Raw genomic sequence first — 19354 nt, forward strand, 5'->3', positions numbered from 1 at the left:
CGTGCACTTCGATAATTTTTTAAATAAATAGGGTAGAACATCACAGCAGGCCAAGCAGGCCACCTACAATCAATGCAAGCCACCCTCCGAAAAAGTACATTATAACGCGTCCTGACACCCGAGATGGGCATCAGTCGCGACTTGTTGTTGGTGAAAACTGAGGCTAAGACCTCTATCTCCTTTCGAAGTAGTATTTTCTCCAAAGTTAGAAATTAAGGCCAAATTTTAAGATTTAAACAGAGGGTACTGAAAATGGCGCCCACGGCAGTGGAAATCTCACCAAAACGCTTTAGAAATTTTAATTACAACCTAAAAATGTTTCGAAGATTGACGCCATCTTGATGTTTACGGAGTCGCTTGTGTCAACAAACTTTCCATTTCCTGTGATAAATCCGCACACCACTTGTACCCACAGACGCTGGAGCACTTTTATCACAACAATCGAAACACGATTTCTCACCAACAACAAGCCAGGCGTAAACAGCTGTTTGGGTAGAAGATGACGAGAAGCGTGCTCTTGGCTAATTTTTAAATAAGTAGTAAAACATCAATATTTTACATATTTATGATGATTAATTTGAAAATATTCGTTATTGAAAAAGTAACTCGACTCTGACTCAAATTTAAGTAATTATTTTTCTGAATTAGAACGTTCTTTCAAGTTCTGTTATTATGACGTCACGAAACCTCTTTGACTTTCGTACCTATTGTAAATAATTGCTATACTCAACTGTCATTGCAGAACAGTTTACCAGTTATTCATGCAGATTGTTATCAGCTATACATGTAATTGTTATAATCGTAATGCGCATATATATCTTTATTATTTACTTTTTGGATATATGAAGATGTTTTACTGCTGGATTATCGCCGTAGTGTGACGCAATCGTTTTCGGTCCATGGGCCTCTGTCTGTTTTCGCACCATAAGAAATTATGGGGCCGAATTTGCAATGACCAGAAAGTCGTTAAAAGAGGAGAAGTTAGCATTGAGGGGCATAAAATTGTTTTGGGGTATGTTTTTTGACTGAGAAAAATACAAATTTATTCAATAGCTAGCTTGTAAAAATACTTGGTTATAAATACTTGATGACAACTAAGCAGCATGTCTACTATGGGTTTCAGAGACAGTGCAAGCAGGTTTTTGGGCAATACCTATTTCTGTAACGAACACTCTTAACAGAACGAGATTTTGCTATAGTGCATTACACCCAGTGCCGTAATTTTATAAGGGTATCGTGAATCACTAATGTAAAGAATAACGACACTTGTACCTTGTACCAAGAGACAAAAACTCCATTATGCAGGAAAAAAATGGATACGAACACGCGTATAAAGCTCCACCTACCCTCTCCCCAGCCCCCCCAAACCCCCCCCCCCCCCCCCCCTCCACGCCATCCCTTTTCTTCTTCGTTCCTCCGCCTTCCTTTCTCTCTCTTCTCTCTCTCTCTCTCTCTCTCTCTCTCTCTCTGTTGCCATTCGGTATGTGTTGACCCTCCAAACTTGGTATAAGACTACACACAAAACGTTGAAATTGGTGAAATTAGGCTATGTATTGGAAGTATATATACATAAATATTAAAGCTCTGTTTTTGGCAAAAAATGAGAACCCTTCGAAACCATGGCCAAGGAGTTTTGAGGTGAAAAGTCTTTCAAACTTAGTGGGAGACGAAATTGAAAGAACTTTATGCCCAGTTAGAGCTCTTAGGTTCTATCTTAAAAAGAAAGAAGAGTTGAAGGCATGTAAACAAAGTCTATGGTGCGCGGTTCGGGACACGAAAAGACCAATGTCCAAGAATGCGCTAGCGTATTTTATTAGAAGTGTGATTATGGAAGCTCATAGCGATTGTGCAGAGGATTCCTTTAAAATATTACGAGTTAAGGCTCATGAGGTAAGAGCAGTGGCAACATCATTATCTTTCCAAAAGAATATGTCCTGAAGGGACATTATTAATGCGACCTATTGGAGATGCAACTCGGTATTTGCATCCCACTATCTTAGAGATGTTAAAATTACCTATGACAAGTGCTTCTCTCTAGGTCCTTTTGTGTCTGCGGATACAGTGCTGGGACTGAGATAACACATTACCGATCCTTAAACTTTTATTAAAAGTCTAATATTTCCATACCATACTGGTGGGATGGGCTCTAACTTTCTTACCTGATGGCTAGTTGTTGCACAGGCGGCCATGGCCTTGTTTAGGTAAGGAACTGTGAGTTTATCTTACAGGATAGGCTTGGATAAAAACGGTGTCTTTGTATTTTGTTACGGGAGATCTCCATTATTTGAGGCGGGTTTTTGTGTTACTACTGGTAAAAGTGCTTGGTGTCGCACAGGCAGCCGTAGCCCTTGCTAGTAAGGAACTAGAAATGTATCTTTTAAACGGAGTAGTATTAAAGACATTGTCTAAATTCGTACATGGACCTCTCCTTTTAAGACAGTATCAGGATTTTCTGCTGACAGGAGGAGTGCTTGGTGTCGCACAGGCGGCCTTTGTGCTTTTGACAGTATGAGGGAAATGGTGGGGAAATAAGGTCTTATAAGCGGAGGTAGTTAACAAATTGAAATTATATTTGTTTATTTTTATTTATTTTTCATAAAGAATTAGGTGTAAAATATTGTGATTGAGTTTTTTGGTTGTTTGCAAGGAGTCCGGGGATGACTTCTTGCAATCTTAGAAACAACATTTGGTTAGGTTAAGGTGATCAGGATCGGGATTGTGCTCCTTAGAAAAAAGGTTCTTGTCATATAAGTGGATTGAAACCCTTTGACATAGCCCTTATAGGATCGGCCAAGTAAGTGGATAAGACCCCTTTGGCAGACCTACAAGAACTCTTAGCAATAGATCAATATCTCGCTGAGGCTCTTGAGACTAAGCAGACTCCTGGGCATTAACCATGAAGTCTTCAGTCTAAACAGGTAGGAACCAAGGTTTTATGTTATTATTACGTACAACGATTGTTGTGATTTCTGTTAAATCAGTTATTAGCTGTCTTTATCCTCCTCCAATGGTGTGAATCAGCTATGTATATATCTGACAGGTAAGTTGAATGTATAAAAATAATATTGTTATGATACAATAAAGTTTTATACATACTTACCTGCAGATATATACTTAACAAATTACCCACCCAGCCTCCCCTCAGGAGAGATGGTGAGAAAAAATCTGATGGAAAACGGGGGAATGGTTCCTATCCTGCACCCAGCGGCAGCGCGGTGGATCACCTGACCTACCTGTAGCGTGTGCGCGAAATTCGAAATTCTGTCGGCGCGACGGAGTCAATAGCTATGTATATATCTGCCAGGTAAGTATGTATAAAACTTTATTGTATCATAACAATATCATTTTTATCCTTACTGCCATCATAACTGAAACTCCACAGTGCTTATTTGATTGTAATTATACACATTTTGGTCTTAATTCACTCCACATTGCACTTGAACCATGTTGCTGTTCCTGGTTCCTAAGCACTCACTCAGGAAACACAGTTACAAGTAGCAGGCGACTACACTCTATGAGGTGCAAAGCTTTATTCCCTTAACCCCCTTCCCTCTCACATTTTTTATACCAAATTCCAGTCTTTATGAAGCATATTTTTTTTATTATTTATTTCTAAAGTGATAAATCACCTGGAATATTTCTTCAGAAAAAATTTTTTTTTTGTTAGGATAGTCTTCAACTATTACATAACTTCTCAAGGCCAAGTTTTCTCTGAAATTATAAAAAACCAAGGAAAATAAAAATTAAAGAATAATATTTATTTATTGCATTTTCATCTATATTTTTATTCTTTCATAATTCTTCAGTATAATCATATAATCACACATGATGAATGCAGGCTGTGCGGGAGAGGGTGTTTTATCATCCAAAATTATTATTCTTTGCCAGCCTTGGTTATCAGGAGTATTATCATCATCATCTGAAGTATCAGAGTATTCTGACGTATCACCATCACTTTTGCTCCCTGAATCATCCATTCCATGATAATACTCTGTATCACTCTCACTTCTCATGATAGTTATATCATTAATAATAAAATAAAAATCCACAAAAAACAATAGAAGTCCTGACTGATGAAAGGATGCATCTCAAATGGCCAAGCGACACCAAGATAGCTATAATTTTTTATAAGAAGGCACTTATATCCATAGAAAATGGCTTTCTGATGGTGGGAGACTAATATAAACAACAGCCGAGTTTATTCAGAGTTGCTAGGAAAGATATAACTGAATTTCGAGTATACTCGGGCTTACTGAAATATGACGGTTGTCTTAAACCCGAGAATACACAGGGTTGAGCGGGAAGAGGTTAATTGGTTACTTTACTCATTATTTAGTTTAACTTTACTTTGTTACTTCAAAATCTTTATTTCATTCATGTCTATTATCCCTTATTGCAACCAAATTAACCCCAAAAAATTACAGGTATTTCTGAAGTACGAGCAGACGATGGCAAAAAGACTCATCGTTGCCAATCTAGTGGAGCTTCACACATACGCCGATGCATTTACAAACTGTTTCCATGAATTCTAGTTATCATAGTAATGCAGTAATGATAAAATTGCTGTTATATGTATATATACTACAAATATATGAACTAATTTCACTTTTATTCCGATACGTAATACAAACCCTCGGTCCTTAAACAATAGGAAGGTAACTAGCGGCAGCTGGGACGGTCGTAAGCTTCGAACAAGGGGAGAACGGTAGTTAACTGCTTGTCCGATCGTGCGCGCGCCCGCACGCCCGAGAGGTGAAGAATCACTTTTGCTTTCGGCCGCGGGTGTGAAGGACGTGTTCGTCATCGCTCTCTGCCCGCTTCATCGTCGTATGCTTTGTTTATATTGTGTTTTCTACTAATGGTTTGCCTTGACTTGAAAAAATGAAAACTGTAAGTACACTGTTTTCATTTTCATTACTTAATTATGAGCCAACATGGAGCTATTGCCGTAGATGCGGCGATTTCCGCTCTTTTCATGAAATTGATACCCTTGAATTATGTCTAGGTGCCGAGGGCGGGCGCGCTCGCGCCGAGTCATGTATTTTGGGCGAAAGTGTGTAATTGAAAGATGTAAGTACTCTTTTCATTATATTTTGCCCTGTGCGTTCGTTGCCGAGAGCGTGATTGCGCTCGGCACGAGCCTCTTATTTTTATGAATAGAATGCATGGAAGTGGATTTGCAATGCAGTATTCTTTTCATTTTCATTTATTAATTGCATTAAATTTAATTTTGGATCAATTTCCGCTCTTACCCGGGAATTGATCCTTACGATTTATTTTCTGTGAAAGTGAAATCGCAAGTGCAGTATTCTGTTTCATTTTCATATATTTTTTATGATAGCATCATATTATTATGGATCAAGTTTCTGCTCTTACCCGGGAATTGATCTTTCCCCCTTTAAGTTCTATGAAGTGAATCGCAAGTGCAGTATTCTGTTTCATTTTCATATTACTTTTCACTGCTGTGCGGGGTAGAGGAAGCGAAGGTCTGCCAGGAAGTCGTCGGAAAGCTCTCCCGCGACTCCCTTGGTATCCGATTCTTCGTCTTCTTTCCTGACCCCCGCTCAGCTTCCTCATTGTATTTTGTATGTGGGGTCTTCCTTGCGTTCGGGGTGGGGCATGTCTCCCCCCCGTGCGTGAGGGAACCCCTCTTACTAATCTGTCTGTGCTACCGCAGGTGCTATATCCGTGGGAGACGACCTTGGACAGGTATGGACCACTGCGGCTGCAGGGCGTGCCTGGCATCCACGATCTGCTGCAGCGTCTAGCGAGGTCTGGGGCGGTGACCTTGGCACGGCGGTCTACACTACAACCTCCACGGCCGCTTATGCTGCTTCCCCCCGCTGGTCTACACTCCCCATGCTGTGTCGGTGACGCCGTCTGCCGCTACTAGGGCCGGTCGCTGCCGTACCGAGGGGGGTATGCCGCCGCCGCCTGTGTTTTCTTGTTGCCTGCCCCAGACTTCCGCTATTCCAGCAGCTCGCCCTGGACCGGCCGCCAGTACCCAGGTTCCCGCTGGCTGCCGATGACTACGAGGCGATGGCTGGGCCTGCCGTACCTGCCGCTGATGTTGTTGCTGGCCCAGCCGCTTGCGCCGCTCCTGTGAGGCGTGCTGTGCATGACGCTCCTGCTGTTGCTGGTCCTGCTGGTGCTGGTCCTGCTGTTGATGTTCCTGCCGCTCCTGCTGTGCCTGCCCCTGCCCACGTCGTGTCGCGTCATGGAAGTGCTGCCCCTTACTCAGGTCTTTCCGGCTCCTCCGTGGATGGAAGACCTGACGTCCGTCCTGAGAGAGCTGACGAAGAAGAGGAAGGTGTCATCGTCGTCTTCATCGTCTTCTTCGTCGTCTGCTGCCGTGTCTCCCCCTTCGACTTCTAAGGCTTCCATGCCGAAGAAGAAGGAGGCTGCCCCCCCCCCCCCCCCCCCAAGAAGGCTCCTTCGGGACCTTCGAAGGGCCCGTCTCACTCCGGTGTGACGGGGGGTTTCTTCTGCTGGTCCTCCTGCTCCTCGCGTTCGGGGAGCCCGCCCTCTCCCCTTTCCGTAAGGAAGAGATAGACGGGGACCAGAGGAGTATCGGTTAGCACTGGTACTTCCTCGCCTGGTGCTAGCGGCGATGCCGCTACGCCAGGTTCCGGCTCGGTCTCTCGTTCGCGGGAGATCCCGAGTGTACGCTCTCCCTCGGGAGACCGTGCAGCCAAAGTTTCGGCGCCAGAGTTCGCTCGGCGCCAAGACCGCGGCACGGAGCAGAAGGCTGGTGAGAGCCGCTCAGGTGACTCTCGCCAGGCCAGCAGCCGCTCTCGCAGCGACCAACTGGTAACCCGGGTTTCCCCCCTAAGAAGACTCCTTCGGGAACTTCTAAGGGCTCGTTCCACGCCGTGGGACGGGGGGGTTCTTCTGCCGGTCCTCCTGCTCTTTTGGGAACAGGGTCCGTCTCCTCTTCCACAAGGAAGAAGAAGACGGGGACCAGAGGCGTACCGACTACCACCGGTACTTCCTCGCCTGGTGTTTGCGGCGCTGCCGCTACGCCAGGTTCCGGCTCGGTCTCTCGTTCGTGAGAAGTTCCGAGTATACGATCTCCCGCGGGAGAGCGTATAGCCAAAATTTTGGCTCCAGAGTTCGCTCGGCGCCAGGACCGCGGCATGGAGCAGAAGCTGGTGAGAGCCGCTTCATTCTGACTCTCGCCAGCCAGACGGCCGCTCTCGCAGCGACCAGCTGGTAACCCTGGTAGACGTGACGGTCTCTGACCAGCCACGGGCTGAGGCTGGGAATAGGTCCCCCCGACCATCGCTGGTACCAGCGGTTTTGATGCGCCTTGAGGACGCTCACTGGTCTCACAGCGAAAACGAGCTCTGCAAGTCACCTGACCGCCGCTCCCACAGGGACCGCGCGGATAAGGCGACCAGCAGCAGCTCGTCTGACGCACGGAACCGGGGTCGACGTGCTCAGTCGAGCCGCTCACCACAGGTGAGCGGCACGGCCAGGCCTGCAGATCGATCCCCACCGCGGGTTGGTGATCGGCTGCAGCCCCCCACGTACGCTGGTCCTGCCAGCGAGTGGGGGGGGGGGGGGGGGAGCGTCAGGTATCATAACAATATCATTTTTCGTCTTCCGACGCGTCCTCCCCGCGCAAGGGGTGGGAATCTCGTTCGGATTCTCAGCCTCTGAAGAGGGCCTTCCAAGATCAAGACGCTTCACGTCATGCTCTGTCTGACTTGCGGTCTTTTCCGGAAAGCGTAGCTTTTCCGCCTCAGAAGAAGACTAGGACATCATCCGACGATGACGCCTTCGAGCGCCCCAGTCACTCTAGATCCAGGGTCCTGTGAGAAGGAAGAAGGCGTCCCCTCGCCCCTCGCCTTCTCACAGGGGCAGCTCTTCTCCTCGTAAGGAGACTTCGCAGACAGAAATCATCCTCGCTATGAGGCGGTTCCTCGACGTAGGAAGGATGACAGACTGCCGATCGAGAGGACCAGACAGTCTCCCTCGCCTTCTCCTCGTTCTTCTCCGTCTCCTGGTTTTTCGCCCTCTAGACTTCGTTCTTCTCCCCAGTGCTCGTCTAGAGGTGGCGGTAGACGTCATCTGACTCATGCTCCCTTGGAGAGAGAGTGGTCACACCGCGCTCCCCTCTCTTCTCGGCGAGAGGACGATCGGCATTCCGATCTCGACGCTTTGCTGATGACGAAGTTGTATCTGTTGTACGGACTTCAGTACATGCTGCTCCGCGTAGTAAGGAACGGGCGTCTTCTTTTTCTGCTCCTCTTCGACCTGCTCGTTTCGACGCCCAACGTGACGCTCGTCAGGATGCAGGACCGGACGCTTCGCGGGACGCTCGGAGGGATGCTTTGCTGGACGTTCGGAGGGACGCTTCGCTGGACGCTCGGATGGACGCTCGTAGGGACGCTCGTAAGAACGCTTTGGACGCGAACGTGGAAGTTCGTAGACACTCGGACGCTTTTCCCGAGACTAATTTTGACGCTTCACGGCATCGTGCTACATCACGTTCTCCACAAGCTTTAGTTACTGATCCTGCTACTGTGAAGGATTCTGTTTCTGATGCGCTCCCCGCTTCTTCTTGACATCGTTCGGCCATGAGACTCGGGTCTAAAGGACTTTTGCCTCTCCCTTCAGTGGTACATTCTGGTAAGGAAGAAGAGGAGTTAAGCTGTTCTTCTGAGGACGTTGACGGAGAGCAACCTTCGACGTCTGCTTCATTGGACTACCAAGTCTTGGCTCGGCTTCTCCGTGATTCGTTCGGCGATACCTTCCTTCCTTCTGCTGCTCCTTCTCCTCCCTTGCAATTTTCATTGTCGAAAGCAACCAAGATGCCTGGATTTATTAAAATGAAGACATCGCTATCGACCAAGAGAGCTTTCCGTAAGGTCAACACCTGGATGGAGTCAAGGAAAGCACAAGGGAAGACCACCTTTGCCCTGCCTCCGTCTAGACTTAACGGCAAGGCAGGGATGTGGTACGAATCTGGTGAAGAATTGGGACTTAAGGTACCTACTTCGGTGCAAGGGGATTTTGCCAGCATTGTGGAGGCTTCTAGGAGATCTCTCCTAGCTTCAGCTAAAGTTTCGTGGACGACTTCAGAACTGGACCATCATTTGAAGGGCCTTTTCCGGTCCTTGGAAGTCTTCAACTTCTTAGACTGGTGTTTGGGGGTGCTCGACAACCAGTCTCGTAAACCAGATTCCATTAGCCTCGGGGAGCTGTCCAGTGTATTGTCATGCATGGACAAGGCCGTCAGAGATGGCTCGGAGGAGTTAGCCTCACATTTTTGCGCAGGCGTGTTGAAGAAGAGAGCGCTTTATTGCAACTTTGCAGTTAAATCTGTCTCTCCCTCACAGAGGGCAGAGCTTTTGTTTGCGCCTTTTTCGAGCCATCTCTTCCCCCAGGCTATGGTGAAGGATCTGGCGGTAAGCCTTCAAGAAAAAGCCACGCAAGATCTTTTGGCTCAGTCGTCGCGATGTCCTGCTGGCCCTTCCACGTCTTCAGGAAGCCAGTCTCTTAAAAAGCAGAAGCCCTTTCATGGAGGAATGTCAGCTAGATCTTCCCCACGAGGAAGAAATCTTCCTAGAGGAAGAGCCCCTGCTGAGTCTAGGGGTAAGAAATGAGAGATCCGTCCTTCAGTCGCCGGTAGGAGCCAGGGTACAAAAGGGTACAAAATCCCTTTTGTAAAGCCGCCCCTGCTGAGTTCAACTCCCAGGGACTTGTCCCCGTCGTATCGTCAGGAGAAACTGAAGATACTTTTCGATCTGCTCGAGCAGATGCTCGAGAAGGGAGCAGTGGAACAGGTCTTAGACCTGGCATCGCCAGGATTTTACAACAGATTGTTCCTAGTTCCAAAACAGTCGGGAGGGTGGCGGCTGGTCTTGGATGTAAGTCGTCTGAACCTCTTTATAGAGAAGCAGAGGTTCAAGATGGAGACACCTCAGTCAGTTCTGGGGGCCTTAAGACCTAGAGATTGGATGGTATCACTCGACCTTCAGGACGCTTATTTTCACGTCCCGATACATCCCCAATCAATGAAGTAAGTACCTTCGCTTCGTCCTGAAAGGGAAGGTATTTCAGTTCAGGGCTCTTTGTTTCGGGCTGAGTACGGCCCCATTTGTGTTCACCATCTTGATGAAGAATGTGGCGAGGTGGCTCCATCTTTGCAACATCAGGATCTCGCTCTATCTGGATGACTGGCTCATACGAGCCTCTTCGCAGACCCGGTGCCCGGAGGACCTGCAAACAACTCTGTCCTTAGCTGCGTCCCTGGGACTTCTGGTAAACTTCGAAAAGTCACATCTGACCCCAACACAGTCCATTGTGTATCTTGGGATTCAGATGGATTCAGTGGCTTTTCGGCTTTTCCGTCCCAGGAACGTCAGCAACAAGGCATAGAGAAAGTGTCAGCCTTTCTAGGGAAGGATTCATGCTCGGTGAGGGAATAGATGAGTCTGCTGGGGACCATTTCCTCGCTGGAGAAGTTTGCTTCCCTGGGGAGGCTACACCTCCGACCTCTTCAGTTCTTCCTGTCGGACAGCTGGACAGTCAAGGACAACCTTGACATGATTTTAACCTTCTCAGAAGAGGTAAAGAGCCATCTAAGATGGTGACTCATCCGTTGAAGCTGTCAGAGGGCATGTCCCTCAAGCTTCGGAACCCCGACCTAGTGTTGTTCTCCGACGCGTCATCCACGGGGTGGGGAGCAACACTAGGAAGGGAGGAAGTGTCAGGCACCTGGAGAGGGGAACAGGTAGCCTGGCATATCAACTTCAAAGAGCTAGCAGCGATTCAGTTGGCGCTCCGGTTCTTTCAAGACAAAGTCTCCCGTCACGTAGTCCAAGTCAACTCGGACAACACCACAGCCCTGGCATATATACTTGAAGAAGCAAGGAGGAAAGCACTCTCGCTCCCTGTTCGCTCTAGCGAAAGAGATTCTTCTTTGGGCGAAGGCGGGAGAAGTCACGATCCTAACAAGATTCATCGCCGGGGTTGAGAACGTCTGTGCGGATCTCCTCAGTCGACAAGGACAACTGCTGCCGACAGAGTGGACCCTCCATCAGGAGGTATGCCAGGAGCTGTGGGGTCTTTGGGGATGTCCTTTGGTGGACATTTTCGCGACATCAAGAACTGCGAGACTTCCTCTTTATTGCTCCCCGGTTCTTGATCCGGGAGCAGTAGCAGTAAACGCCCTTCTATGGGATTGGACGGCCCTAGACCTCTACGCATTTCCCCCGTTCAAGATTTTGGGAGAAGTACTAAGGAAATTTGCAGCTTCGGAAGGGACAAGGTTGACGTTAATCGCCCCCTTTTGGCCCGCAGAGGACTGGTTCACAGAGGTGTTGTCCTTCCTGGTAGATTTTCTGAGATCTCTTCCGTCGAGGAGAGATCTACTCAAACAGCCCCACTTCGAGAGGTACCACAAAAACCTCTCCGCTCTGAGTCTGACTGCGTTCAGACTATCCAGAAGCTGTCCAGAGCAAGAGGTTTTTCGAAACCTGTGGCTAAAGCTATCGCCACCACGAGGAGGCCTTCATCAATCGCTGTGTACCAATCGAAGTGGACAGCTTTTAGGAGCTGGTATAAGAAGAAGGGAGTTACCTCTACCACGACCTCTGTGAGCCAGATCGCCGACTTTCTCCTTTATCTCAGATGAGATTTGAAGTTAGCAGTGTCGACTATTAAGGGCTACAGAAGCGTTTTATCTGTAGTCATTCGCCATAGAGGTCTAGACCTAGCGAATAACAAAGATCTCCACGATCTGTTGAGATCTTTTGAGACCACCAAGGTGCCTCTTCCTAAGTTGCCTTCTTGGAACTTAGACGTGGTCCTTAAGTTTTTAATGTCGAGTCGCTTTTAACCCCTTCACACTGCGTCTTTGCGAGACTTGACGAAGAAGACTGTATTCCTAACTGCTCTGGCGACGGCGAAGAGAGTTAGTGAAATGCAAGCAATTAGTAAGCACGTCGGCTTCAAAGGGCATAATGCTGTCTGCTCTTTGGGGATGACGTTTCTGGCTAAGAATGAAAACCCCTCTGACTCTTAGCCTAGGTCTTTCAAGATCAAGGGGATGGCAGAGATCATTGGTCAAGAGCCAGAAAGAGTCCTGTGTCCTGTCAGGGCTCTAAGAGAATACCTTCGGAGAACAAGGAATTGTAGAGGTTCTGCGGAGAACTTATGGTGTTCAGTCAAGAGACCAGATATGCCCATGTCCAAGAATGCACTGGCATTCTTCTTAAGGGACACCATAAAGGAGGCGCACTCATCTTGCAAGGACAGTGGCTTTGGACTGTTAAGAGTAAACGCTCACGAGGTGAGGGATATTTCGACCTCGATAGTCTTCCAGAAAAATATGGCCCTTAAAGGACTTTATTAATGTCCCATGTAGGAGGAGACAACTACGGACTGGGTCAAGATAGGGAAAAAGATCTAATTAAATTTCTAATGACATAAGAAGAAGAAATTTCAGGGAGCCTTGTCTTAAAAACGTATGAAAGCATCGACTTGTAACCCATAATGCACGAAGATGACAGATCCCATCATGATGTAGATAAACTAAAAACTCTGCTATTTTCGGGAAGGAAGGTCTAGAAATTGAATGCCCCTGAGACCTACACCAGCATCTGAAAACTGACCATTTAGCTTGATAAATTACTCTTGTTGATTGCCGTCTGGCAAGAGCCAACTGTCGAGCCACTCTGGAGAACACTTCTTGCTAGGAGAAACTCCTGACAGTTTCTAGGCATAAAGATGCAGTATGTGGACCCTCTGATGGAACTGATGAAAACCACTCCTGTGGCCAGAAGGGGGCGATCAGGGTGAAATCCAAATCCAGATGCTTGGTCGCCCTCATTTTGTCGAGGACTGCCCTCACCAGAGGAAATGCATATGTTTGAAGGCCCTCCCAGTCCCGGTACTCTGAGGAGTCTGGTAAGGGGCGAAGAAGATCTGGCACCAAAAATTCAATGGTGTGGTAAACAGATTGACTGTGATAGGCCACTTCTTTCTGAGGCTGTTGAAGACTTCATGGCAAAGTGTCCATTCCAACCCTTGAACTTCGTTTGGTCTTGACAAGGTGTCTGCTAAGACGTTCTGATGACCCAAGATAAACTGAGGGGGCCAACGTAATCTTCCCGTCTTCTGCCCAATACAGGATTGATCGGGCTTCTTGAGTGCGAAGGTCTGACTCTGTATCTCCCTGGTTTCTTAAGTACGATACTGCTGTGATGTTGTCGATGAAGATTGCTACAACCAACTCCGATAGCTGATCCTGAAATGAAGGAAGGCCTAGGTACACTGCCCTTAGTTCCCTCCAATATATTGACGTGATCCTCTTCCTCTGACCAAAGGCCCGTAGTGATTTCAGAGCCCAGATGCCCGCCCCAACCTTGATACGAGGAGTCTGACCAAAACATTAGGTCCGGCAGAACTGAAAGATGAGACGTCCCTGACTCGAGGTGGTGAACTTGCATCCACCAAGGGAGATCCTTCCGACATTGTGGAGAGGAGGCAACTATCGTGTTCTCGGACACGAAATCCATGACTAGCGAAGGGTCAACTGAAGAGACCTCATTCTGAGACACTCTCCGGGAACCAGTTGAATAAGGGATGACAAATAGTCCAGGAGAGTCCTCAAAGAGAGACTGGCTGCATTACAGATGACAAAAATTCTTCAGCCAGACTTAGAAGCTTGTCTATCCGTTTCTGAGAGGGAGAAGCCCTCAAAATCTGGGAATTCTAAACAATCCCCAGATAAGTCATGACCTGGCAAGGGATTAGTTTGGACTTGTCAAAGTTGACACGAATGCCCAACTCGACACAAAGACAGAACTATCTCCCTCGACTGGAGAAATTTCTCTAGAGAGTCAGCCTGGTGTAGCCAATTGTCCAGATACCGAAGCATCCTTACTCTTAACTGGTGCAGAGTAGCCAAAACAAGAGCCATCACCTGAGAAAAGACCTGTGGAGCAGTGGTGAGGGCGAAACAACGGTCATGACCTGGAAAGCTCCTGAGTTCGTGAAAAACTGAAGGTAAGATTTGCTTTTCGGATGGATGGGATTTGCAGATAAGCATCCTGCAGATTGATGGAAATCATCCAGTCCCCCTTCCTTATGGATGAAAGAATGGTCTGAACAGTCTCCATCCGGAACTTGGACTTTAGAAAGATCTATGATGGGCACCAGGCACCCGAGGCCTTTAGAGCCACAAACACCCATGAGTAAAACCCAGGAGGAGGAGCAGCTCGCTCTATGGCATCCTTCTCCAAGAGGGCCAAAAGCTTGTTCTCCAAGGCTTGACCCCTTTACAATCTCCTCTATAAAGGACTTTGTTGGCAATGACCCAGACAGGATGCTACTTTGTCTTGAGAATGCTGCATCACTATCTGAAGAGGCCTCGACATCTCTGGACTGAGTGTCGATGACTCTTCGTTAGTATACTGGCGTGTCCAGGAACCTATTTCTTCCTGGCTTTGTGAGATGACAAGGAAAACACTGTCGCAGGCGAAGACGACACCTGTACCTTTTGTCTGAAGAGCTCACAAAGTCATTGGTTCTTCCCTTGCATTCCGCAAGAACCTGTTGGTTTCTCAGGTACTGATAGCTGGGGTGTGGTCAGACCACTTTCACCTCGTTTCACCTTAGGATATTGTGTACAAGTCCCTGGACTTTTTTTTTTTTTTTTTTTTTTTTTATGTGGTGACTGCTTAACAAATTATGTAGCTTACCTGGCTCCTTTAACCTTTTAACGCCGATTGGACGTATTAAACGTCGACATAAAGTTTTTTTAAAAATTCGCTGAAAAATACTTACAGGCCTACCAGGCAAAAACTTTAGAATCACGCGCCTTGGGGGATGCTGGGAGCTCACGGATCAAGGCATTGTTTTGTATACAATCGTAACGCACTAAAAAGTATCAGTGACACATCCCAAAAATTATTTTGTCACTTTGACATAATTTGTGCACCATTTTAAGGGGGCCAGCCGGAACCCCTATATATGGTGGTATAGGGCGAAAAATGCAAAGTTATGAAAAAATTCATGGAGCTTCATATGGCAATTGAGGATACGTATACGAAATATTTCGTCAAAATTCCTCTTACTTTCGTAGTTACAGGGTAATTAGTAAACATAACTCAATAAGCCTAAAACATTCATCCGTACAAGAAAAGGGATTTTGACGTAAGGAAAAATCTATTTCTGGGCGATTGGCTCGTGTCGCCAGCGAAATATCCTTTAATCTATTATTTCTAGGGTAAATGTACTAACACATACAGAGAATAAATAAATAAGAAAAAAGGTCAGTATAACTGACTCGCTCACCCTCCCAGAGGGTGTCGGTATGAACACTATGGCGAGTGAGACCACTACCACGAGCCAAATGCCAATAGAATTCTCCCACTACAAAATCCCCCAAGAGGAGAGCCGACCCACAGAGTGGGCAGCACCAACTACTACTACTCCATCCCATGCTGCCGACTGCTGCGCCTCTGGTGGCCATCCTGAAGTTAGCAGACAATCTTGGCGATGGGACGGGTAGGGCGGGATTTCGCTGGCGACACGAGCCAATCGCCCAGAAATAGATTTTTTCCTTACGTCAAAATCCCTTTTCTGGGCTCAGCTCGTGTCGCTGCGCGAAATCGTACCAGAGAAATAGCACAAGATTGTAAAGAATTGAACAAAATACAAAGAGGGTCGGTCAAATAAAAGATAAAATAAAAATAAACGAATATAATTGCTAATAAGGATACATATACACAGTGATACAAAATAGAAATATTGCTTAAATACACTTAATTCTAATAATATTTCTTAACTTAAGGTAATATACATATATACAGGAGAAATATGTCATATATGTAAAATAGTATCTGTGTAAAGCTATGTATCAAACATTCTAAAGCAATTAATATAAAGTTGAATAAAACAAACTCAATAATAATAATATATAAAGGAATGTATATGACTTAATATACAAAACCCGTAACCATTACAATAAGATGTATCTCCTAGCATAAAAATAAGGAGATGACATCCACGAGATCAATATCCCATCATCAAATGGGTGTCACTAGCAAAAAAATAAGGGACACCCACTACATCATCATAAAAGCAGCTAAGACACAAGGTCACCGCAAATGAACAAGGCAGGAATAGACGAACTGTTGGGTGAGGCAGGTAGAAAGGAGGACTGGATCTTCTACTAAAGATTAGTCAGAGTCAGGGGAAACTATGTTCCCCGCTGCAACTGCTGAAAATTTCAGAGCTTCCAAGGACTTTAAGTAATGACGTTTGAACACTGTCGGCGATTTCCATCCAGTATACTTTTTCAACTCATCGAAGTTTCATATGTTGGAAATAGTTAATTGAGGTGGCTACTGCCCTGACATCATGTGCTTTTGGGAAAGGAAGAGTCAGGATTGGCTTGTTTAATGAAGTACAGGATTTGTTGCCTGAATTTGCCTTTTTGCCATGCCTTTAATAGATAAAGTGCCACCTTTTTCTCTCTTAAAGAGGAGGACCCGATGATGATGAGGAGGGTCCTTAGATAGAAAGGCTCGTAAGGCTGAAACTGGGCAAAGAGATACATCTTGTGGAAGGGTAGTACCTTCCATGGTTCCCACCTCATCAAAGGATCTTCATTCTTTGCTATAAAGCTACGTTCCGGAGAAAGTAGCACTTCCCCTGTGGGAAGGAACTGAATATGATCCGGATCTCTGGATAACGCCGACAGTTCTGAAATTCTAGCTCCTGAGGCCAAACTTAATAAAAATAGGGTTTTTTCTTAAGAGCATTATAAACGAGCATGTGTCATTATTGGTTTCTGAAGCCAGCTTTAGAACATCATTTAAGAACCATGATACTGACGTAGGCCTTACCGAAGGCCTAAGTCTAGCACATGCCTTGGGAATAGACGAGAAGTAGGAGTCTGTCAAGTCTATGTTGAACCCAAATTGAAAAATCTTTTTCAAGGCTGACTTGTTTGTCGTAATTGTGCTAGCTGCTAAGCCTTTTTTCAAATAAGGATCTGAAAAAGGATATAGCTGAATTGATTGTCATGATCCTAATATCTGATTCTTTCAGGAAGGTTGCTAACTTTTTGACAGCAGCATCATACTGTCTCAAAGTTGAATCTCTTTTATCGGATTCCAAGAAGAGAATATTCTGAGGGTCAATATTCGCATCCCTTTTTGCTGCAAACTTCATGAAATCCATAAAGTTAGGGTTTTGAGAATCCCTGAGGAAGCGAACACAGTCTTCATTTGTACTGACTGGGAGAGCCTGGGATAGGGGATCCGAAGAGGGCGAAGACCCAGTTCCAGAATGAGAGGGTACCAATTGCTCTTCGGCCAGTCTGGGCTACTAGAGCCACTTGGGGACCCTTGAATGTCCTGAGTTTGTTTAAGACTTTCATGAGAAGATTCACGGAGGAAAGACATAAATCTTCTCCCAGTTGTTCCAGTCTAGAGCCAAGGCGTCCGTGGCATAGGCCAGAGGGTCCAGGTTGGGGGCCACATAACCCACGGGAGTTTGTTGCGGGTTTCGGTTTGAGGATTGTCGAAGAGATCCACCTGTAGACCTGGAACTCTCTGAAGAATCCATTGGAACGAACTGTTGTCCAGTGACCATTCCGACTCTAGAGGTACTGATCGGGATAGAGCATCTGCTATGACGTTTCTCACTCCAGCTATATGAGTGGAGGAGAGATGCCAACTGAACTTGTCCGCCAGGGAGAAGATGGCTACCATGACGTGATTTAGATGACGTGACTTGGAGCCTCCTCTGTTTTATACAATGTACCACCACTGCGCTGTCCAGGACTAGCTTTATGTGGGAGTACTTTGGCGGGCATAACTTTTTTAGAGTCAAGAACACTGCCATTACTTCCAGTACGTTTATATGGAAACTGACGGAACTGAGGTGACACGTTCCTTGAACCTTTTGAACTGGGAATATCCTCCCCAACCACCGCTTAATTGATGCGTGTCTGTGTGGATGGTGATCACCCTGGGAGCAGGAAACTGAAGGGGCACTGACACCGACAAGTTCTTGACTTTCGCCCACGGTCGGGGTCGATTCTTTAGAATCAGAGGGACTGAGGATAATTTGTCCCTGGACCTGACATTTGCTCGTGGAGCGCCAGATTATGGTTAGGTCTTTCAGTTTGGCTTTCATTAAGATGTTCGTCACTGATGCAAAACTGGAGAGAACCCAAGATCCTTTCCTGGGATCTTCTTGATGCCAGTTTGTGACTCAGAAATTGTTGACTGATTTCGCTATTTCCTTTCTTTTGGATGATGGAATCGACAGAGTATGGGAGGAAAGATTCCATTGAATGCCTAGCCACTGAAAGTTTGACTCGGGGTGAGTCTTGACTTGGTCCTGTTTATCTTGAAGCCTAGATATTCCAGGAACTGGATTACTTTGTGTTGCTCTGTTGCATTCCTCGACTGTTGAAGCCAGATCAACCAATCGTCGAGATACGCTACTACCATAATCCCTTGCGATCTGAGTTGTTGAATACTACTTCCGCCAGCTTCGTAAACACCCTGGGTGCTACGTTGAGCCCGAAAAGGAACTACCTTGAAGGAGAATGTCTGGTCTCCTATCTTGAAGCCCAGTACGGACGGAAGTGTCTTGCAATAGGGATATGATAGTAAGCGTCTGTAAGATCGATAGAGGTGGTGACGGCCCCACGGGGAAGTAAGGTCCCGTACCTGCGAGATCGTGGAGCATCTTGAACTTGTCGCAGCGAAATGGCTAAGTTTAAGCGGGGAAAGACAAGTCTAAGATTACCCTTCTTTTTTGTGAGCCTTTTCTTTTGGCACGCTGAACAAGCGTCCTTGAAATTTTAACCTTTTGACTCTCGCTATAGCTCCTTTCTGAAGGAGATCCTCCGCATACTCCGTCAGTTCCTTGGAAGGAAGTTGGCGGAAAGGTCTCGGATGGGGGTGGGTTCGTTAACCAGCTCCAACCCAGGCCTTTTGACACAATGCTCTGAGCCCACTTGCTGAAGTTCCACCGGTGGCGAAAGTGAAACAGCCCTCCCTCCTACCTGAAATTCCTCATTGGTTCTGGTAGCCTCCTCGGCCTCCCCTGAAATGTTTTCCCTATTAAAGGGGACCTCCCGATCCTCTCCCACGAAAGGATCGCTTACCTCTGCCTCCCTTACCCGAAGCGGTCATACTTTTGTGAAGCTTGACTCTCGAAGGCTTGATTGTAAGCTGGAGAGAGGGCGTAAGAGGTGGAGGGCTGAGGCTGAGGGGAGATAACGTAAATCGGCTGTGGGACTGAGCCTTTGAAGTGGAAGGTTGGGCTGTTTGCACTAAGGGAACAGCCGGAACTTGCTGAGAAAAGCGTGGCTTCT

At 46.6% G+C, this 19354-nt stretch overlaps 1 protein-coding gene across 1 annotated transcript in view; it reads left to right on the forward strand.

Moving 5' to 3' along the window:
- LOC135205501 (protein hairless-like) overlaps positions 1–19354 on the forward strand; it is a 78790-nt gene that overhangs the window by 1478 nt on the left and 57958 nt on the right. The window lies entirely within an intron of this gene.

Source organism: Macrobrachium nipponense, chromosome 11 (genome assembly GCF_015104395.2).
Source record: "Macrobrachium nipponense isolate FS-2020 chromosome 11, ASM1510439v2, whole genome shotgun sequence".
Classification (NCBI taxonomy): domain Eukaryota; kingdom Metazoa; phylum Arthropoda; class Malacostraca; order Decapoda; family Palaemonidae; genus Macrobrachium; species Macrobrachium nipponense.